Below are 7,640 nucleotides of genomic sequence, written 5' to 3'. Positions count from 1 at the left end.
TTCAGATTTAGGCTAAAATAGTCCTATAAAAATTAATTAGAACTTGTATTGTATCCCAGGCATCCAACCTCAGTGAGCTAAGGCAGTTTGCCACAGTTCCTGAAACATACCTATAGCAGGGTCAGAAGAGCTGAAGGAAGCTAACAGAAGCTGGCTGCCTGTTGTGTCTATTCCCATCAGCACCAGAGGAGCCAGCAGGTGAGCGGTCATATGTATGATATTCCACAGTATCATGTCCTGTTCCAGATCGCTAGTATAATAGGAATGTGGTGCCTTCACATCTGCTTTTCATGTTTTCCATAAAACCATTGTGTGTTCAGTATTAACCCTCCACTGTTTAGGGGAAGAGGACTCTCAGGAGGAGAATAGAAGCAGCTCAGCAGAGACCACACAGTACAAACCTCCATGTCTTCCTTGCATAAGAAGAATTACTTTTTCATGTTTTCACTATTAGGAGATATGTCTCATTTCTATGGGTATATTTATATCTGAGGCATCTAAAATATAATTGATACTTAATGTTCAATAAAACAACTAATTAGGAAACATTTTTATGAAATATCAAGTGGACACAGTTATGAACACTAATTTTACACATATTATTTCTTCTATGTATTTATTTTTTTAAAAAAATATTATTATTTTTACCTAGAGGAATATGTGTTTTTGTATGCCACATGTGTGCAATGTCTAAGGAGGTCAGAAGAGGCCATCAGATCTTCCTGAGCTGGAATTGTGGGCAGTCATGAGCTGCTTGACATGGGTGCTTGGAACCTAATTCTCCTCTGGAAGAGCAGCAAGCACTCTTAACCCCTAATCCATCTCTCCAGACCTTTTTCTATGCGTATTTTTGGCAGTTGGAAAGCTAGTGTTTAGCACTTGTTTGTATAGCCATCTGAATAGCATCACAGGAAAGAGAGATTTCATAACATATATGTAGGGATTGAATTCAGGGGGAGGGGCAAACTTGTTTTATTGGTGTCTTCTCCAATGATGACAGAGCAGAGCCTTCCTTTAGAATGTTTTTTTAAGTCTCTCAGAGAGCTGGCAAAGGTTAATTATTTTAAGCATTTGGAATTTGGCAACAATTAGGGTGGAGCATAAACACTGACTAGACATACGCTTCTGAGTAGCTATACAATCTCTGCCTGTAGTGGCTCACACAGAAAGCGGAGCATATGGCAGAGTTTGGTGTTTCTCTGGAATCTTGTCAGGACACAAGTTACTGCCTAATTACAGGCTCACATTCTGTATTTTCCAACTTTGGTCTGGATTTTCAAAGCCTCCAAACAATTTTTAATTTTAAAAATTATTTTATATATGCTATGGGATTTTGTCTGCATGTAGGTTTGTGTACCACATATGACCCTGATGCCTGAGGAAGCCAGGAGAAGGTTTCAGATCCTATGGAACTTGAGTTTTTACAGATGGATAAGAGCTAACATGTGGGTGCCGGGGATCAAAGTTGGGTCCTCTGGAAGAGCAGCCAGTGTGCTCAACCGCAGAATCATCTCTCCAACCTCACAGCTTGCTTTAAAAAAAATTACTTATTTTATTTTTTTATGTGCATTGGTGTTTTGCCTACCTGTACATCTGTGTGGGGATGCCAGATCGCCTAGAACTGGAGTCACAGACAGCTGTGAGCCGCCTTGTGAGTGCTCTGGAAGAACAGCCAGTGCTGTTAACCACTGAGCCATCTCTCCAGCCTGATAGATTACTTTAAAAAGAATTAATTTTATGGTTGACATGGATGGATGCTGAGGAACCCTGTGTCCTTTCCTCGTACTCTAGGAGCTCAGGCTCTAAGTCAGGAGGTGACAAGATGTTCTCCTTCAAGAAGTGGAATGTGATAGCCATGTGGAGCTGGAACATTGAGTGCAATACCTGTGCCATCTGCAGGGTCCAGGTGATGGATGCCTGTCTTAGATGTCAAGATGAAAACAAACACGAGGACTGTTTGTGGTCTGAGGAGAATGTAACCTTTCCTTCCACAACTGTTTCATGTCCCAGTGGGTGAAACAGAACAATCGCTGCCCTCTATGCAAACAGGACTCCGTGGCCCAAAGAATTGGCAAATGAGAGGTGGCAGAGGCTCTCCAGCTGTGGTTGGTTGCAGGGAATGATTAGCTCACACGTGGTTATGGGTGTGGGATCCTGTTGGTCTGTGTTGTTTCCACAGCTCCGAAGAAACTGGAGCATGGGAATCTTGACTGAGTTCATTCCACGCTGTGCCTGGGTGTGGAGAGGCAAGCAGGAAGATCTCAGTCTGAGGTCCCATGGGGGGCAGAGCTCTTGGATGAGGTCCAACTGGGCTCAAGCCCTTGGGCTCCCAGGCACTGATGAAAGCTGCAGAAGAGTTGATACTGGGGGCATGCAGGCTGGACTGGCCCCAAAGACATGAGGAAGTCCATGGTTCTAAAAGGCTTTATTTTCATGCCAGATGGTAGAGGGATCTGGATGCACCCCCACTTAGGTCAGGGCAGGCCTGACTTAAATGAGGAGGGAGAGAGGAGGAGGGTCTGGGAAAAGGATACATAATTGGCTACGCCCTCTGTCCTTTAGGAACTCATTAATATGGAATCTCTTGAGGCTGAGGCCTGTAGTCACGCCCTCTACCTGTGCTCTTTGGGAGGGGCTGCATTGCCCTATGTGACTGAACGGGAGTAGATCAAATGGAGGTCTTTGCCATGTGTCAAAAGCCTAGATTCTGGGAGCTCAGAGGAATAGATACCCGTCCCTCACAGGCAATGGACACCTGTTGGGTCTCCGGCCTATTTCATCCAGCGATTCTACAAAACTCAAAGCCATCCTATCACGGTCCCACAATTGGTGACCCTGGAAAACCTTGCCATCAAGTTATTAGACAAAACACTAGACACTCAAGGGGATTCGTTCTTCCAGTAGAGAGGATGGTGTGCGGCCTTTGAGATTCATCCAAGGCTTGGTTTGTCATTTTGTCTGTTTAATGTTGGGAACTTCTCTACAATTAAGAAGATAATTTATTAAAAATGGCCTTTCCTATCTCCGTGGTGTGTGTGAGTGTGTGTGTGTGATACATTCTGCTTAGAAGAGCTGTAAGAGAGAGAACACCAGAAATTGAATGATCTCTGTTCATCTGTCAGTTCACAGGGCTGAGAGAGCATTGTGTTCACAGAAGAACATTGTGTTTATGCTTGAGAGTTAAAAAATAAACAAAAGAATGTTACAGTAACAAATAAAATGCATTGAAAAGCTGACTTCTAGCCTCTGCCTCTAATATTTTTTGTTGTGGGGAGAGAGGCAACCTGTGCTATCTTCATTTTCTATAAATGAGGATTTTAACTTGAGCTCAGTGAAGAGAGTAAATACAATATAACTTTCAGGTAGACTGACTTTGTCTTCTGACTTCTCCATCTTTGACTAGTCAAAGAAGCCTGGACCTGCACTCTCCTCACTGTTCAACCACTTAGTTTAAAAGAAATACTATCTGTTTCTGGGAAGGTTGTATTGTATCTTTTAGTAAAAATATTAGTGAGAAAATGCTTACCAGTATAACAGAGTTCATTATGTTTTAATAAATAAAATAAAATACTGTGCTTTTTTCTTTTTAAAAATGATTTATTTTTTTATTAAAAAAGTAATTTTATATAATCTACAAAATAGTTGTGGGCATCTCTAAGACACTTTTAAAAAATAAGAAATGGCTGAGCCTAGAGTGCAGAGGTAGAACATTCGCTAAGCATGCATAAGACCCTGGACTTGATGCTCTACACTGAAAACAAACAAACACAAACCAATAACAAGGGATTTGAGCTTTATATCATAGCACTTAGACTTTACATCTCACCAAGGAAAGTTTTGTCTTGGAAAAGAAACAATTTACCATAATACTGAAGAAAAGGGCATTCATTTCAAGCTTCTCTGAGTTTGTGAACATCTGTCAGGGGTAAGGCACCTCTCAAGAGAACCAAGTTCCTTTAAGCATAGGCTAGTTCTTAGGGACATGATGAGACCCACTCAAAAGTGCAAAGTTTTGAGATACTGGAGAGATGGCTCTAAAGTTAAGAGAACTGGCTGTTCCTTCAGAGGACCTGGGTTCAACTCCAAGCACCCACATGGTGGCTCACAACTGGCTGTAACTCTAGTTCCATGGGATCTGACAACCTCACCCACACATACATGCAAGCAAAACACCAATGCACATAAAAGATAAATCAGTTTTAAAAAGAAAACATGCACAAATTTTTGTACTTCTGTTCAGCCACAGACCTCTTTGTCTCATACATGCAAATGATACATAATTGTGTAGGTTTACATTTTTGCTCATGACTGATGGCCACTGTCTAGGTCTCTATACGCAAATTATTTATGCTAGTCAAAATGTAATATTCATGAATTAACACATTAAATGGTCTGATGATGGAATAACATAGTTATTCTACTGTGCCTTAATTACTTAGAAAAAGCTCCTAGTGGGCATAAGACCCTAGAGATAATTAGAATTCTTGAAAACTCTGGGAAAGGATACATTACAGAATATACAGTCTTCTGTATCTTCTTGATACAGAATGAGTTTTGCTTTGGGTGGTTGTGATTTTCCATAGTCACTCTCCTCAAATTAATCAGCTTGTACTCACCGCTCTTCCATTAAAAGCTTGCCGTGCGTGTGTGTGTTTGTGTGTGTGTGTATGCACGCACACATTCGTTTAATATTGGGTACATCTTGGTTTCTTTCTCCGTTGAAAAGCGGGAATGGATGGATTTCATGGCTCATAATTTGTTTTACTTAAAAGGGGCTATTCAAGCATGCTAGTTGTTTTCTGCTGATATGGAGAGACCACAACCTCAATCATCAGAGGACAGAGCTAGAGACTTGGTTCTGTCAGGGTATAGTTTATTTTCACAGCCATCATCTCTGTTGATGCCTTTCTATCTAGTAATTGTTTTTAAGACCAATGTTAGTAATAAAATCATTTCCCAGGGAGGCAGCATTTAGCATCTGCATTCCTGTTCCCCGGGAGCAGGAGACAGACTGGCCTTCAGCACCTTGTCTCATACCAAGAGAGAGTACTGAATGGTTTCCAGTAATAAATGCTCTGCCATGCTTTGCCACTTAAATATTTTATATCCTTTAAGCTCTGCTAAAGGAAATGATGTTGAGAATATTTAGCAGCAATGGCTTCTAGCAATGGCTTCTTATAAGATGGATGACACCAGTCACTTAACTGATGATGGAGAAAGGAAAGACATTACCTCACTCAAGATGGGTTTATTACCTTAGACTGGAAAATTGCTTGGTTGTTGCTAGAAACAAATAATCACTGGTAGTTTTGTTTAATAAAGGCCAGTCTTCACTAAGTCTAAAGAAGATCCACTATCCATAGAGCAAAGTCGTTCTGTACCTTCCCCCTCTAATTATCCTGTGCATTGGGTGGGGGGATCCATCTTCACACTTAACCTTATTTCCAGGGCTGCTCTCAGTGGTAAAAGGCTGACTTATTATTAGTCAGCACGAATATGAGAATTTTAGGGGTTTAAGGAAACACCATAAATTTCTCTTAAAACTGAAGGGAAAATACCCAAACTTTTTGTTAAAAAATTTTTCATAGTTACTATTAACCTTACTATGTGTAGGAAAGTGGTCTAACTGTTTTGAGACAAATCTTCACTCTATAGTCCAAGGTGTCCTTAAATTCATGGCCATCTTTTGCTTCAGCTTCCCTTGTTCTGGAATTATAGGTATGGGCCACCAGATCTATATAAACATTAATCATTATATTAACAAAGTTGCTATATTTAATTTTAAGTTTCAATTACTTTTAATGGAAGAAGAGGCCCACAGAGACCAGTGTGTTATGGAAGTGTATGTGTGCGTGTGCAAAACATTACAATGCAGCCATAAGTGAGACTTTACAGTTTCTTATTAATTGGAAAATAATGTTTGGACCCTTCAGCATGAATGTTCATGAGGATTCAGTCATGTTCATGCTAGCCTTTGAGAAACCTCACGCATCAAGCACAGAACAGTGGGTAGAGAGCCTGGGATTGGCTCTGATTTCTGTTGTATCCACTTTTGTAACATTGTGAAGGACTCTTACTACAAAGAAGGTTTTGAATTCTGTTTCTGGTATCTTGCTAACTTAATGATTCCATTATTTTAGGTCAGAAAAGGTAGCAGGAACTGAAGTTGCTTCATTAAGAGTTTTAGACGGGTAGAGGAAATAACGTTTGTTATTTCCTTGTGTTAAAGCAGGCATTCAGTCTCTGGATGCTGAATAAAGGACCTTAGCTTTGGGAGTCCTGGGTTCTCATGAACACACACCCAGAAGGATGTGAGGTGCGAGCAATCAGGTTATCTCTTCTTTCACATTCATATCCCTGCCTAAACTTATGATTCCTTTCCAATGAGAAAAGCTTAAAGATGTCAGCTAATTGACATTCTTTCAATGTTTTAAATCTAAGTTGTCAATACAATGGGCCATTCTAGGGCCTCCTATGGTGACAATCTTCAGGGCAGGATTGCTTACCTGCCTCACAGGTTTCTCTGTCCACAGTGTACTCAACTCTGAAACCCTTGGTGAGGCTCCTGATCATGGGAGCTGTAGCCTGGGTGGGGTTGAAGATCCACTGATCCTCTGGTTTCTTTGTAGAGAACCCACAGTCAAGATGGACATAATTACAGGGGCTCCCTTAACCCCAGCACCCCCTCAATGACCTTTGTCACTTTCTAAGTCTATGAAATTCAACCATTCTGGTTGCTGATGCTTAGTGTCTATTCCTTCTGTATTTTCTTGTAATTACCCTCGACTGGGTAATCTACCAGGATGACAGCTTCTTCTCATAGTTCTGAAGGCTAGGAACCCCAATAAAATGTCACACCTGATGAGGCCTTCTTGCATATTTGAAGGGTGTCTTAGTTAGGGTCCCTATTGCTGTGAGGAGACACCATGACCACAGCAACTCTTATGAAGAAAAACATTTAATAGGGGCTGGCTTACAGTTTAAGGGGTGTTAGTCCTTATCATCATGGTGGGAAGAATAACTGTGCAGGCAGACTTGGTGATGGAGAAGGAACTGAGAGTTGTACATCTTGATCCACAGGCAGCAGGGAGAGAACTGACTTGCGCTTCTGACACCTCAAATCTTGCTTCCACAGTTACACACTTTCTCCAACAAGGCCACACCTCCTAATAGTGCAATTCCCTATGGACCAAGCATTCAAGCACATGAGTCTATGAGAGCCAAACCTACGCAAACCACCACAAGGGACAAAAACCCAGAAGAAAGAGGTGAAAGAGGATAAAATTCATCCCAGGGAAGCAAACTCACTCTGTAGGAACTGCCAAGAACAAAATCTTCTGACCTCCTAAAGGCCCCATCCCTTGATACTGTTTCAAGGACAATGTTATTTTAGTATGAGTTTGGGACCTGATAAGCATTTGAAAGAGAATCAGAAGATACCCAGCCTTTCAGATTCCTGAAACTAATTTTCCAAAACCCTAGACATGGGCGTGAGTTTAAAGGTTAGTCTATTGAAATTGTGTCAATGGTGGCTGAAAGATCACCTCTTGGCCATAGAAAGACAGCAGCTAAGAAAGATCTGGTGAGAGCTTCCAATACTATGCCTTCTATCGTTACCTTAGAGGAAAACTCTGGACCTT

At 41.2% G+C, this 7,640-nt stretch overlaps 1 pseudogene; it reads left to right on the top strand.

Moving 5' to 3' along the window:
- Positions 1-1,750: 1,750 nt before the first annotated feature.
- LOC114613252 lies at positions 1,751-2,017 on the top strand (annotated as a pseudogene).
- Positions 2,018-7,640: the final 5,623 nt, after the last annotated feature.

The sequence above is a fragment of the Grammomys surdaster genome, unplaced genomic scaffold (assembly GCF_004785775.1).
Source record: "Grammomys surdaster isolate TR1022 unplaced genomic scaffold, NIH_TR_1.0 126198, whole genome shotgun sequence".
NCBI lineage: Eukaryota > Metazoa > Chordata > Mammalia > Rodentia > Muridae > Grammomys > Grammomys surdaster.
Note: the sequence above shows the minus strand (reverse complement) of the source record. Positions and strands in the feature narration are given on the sequence as shown.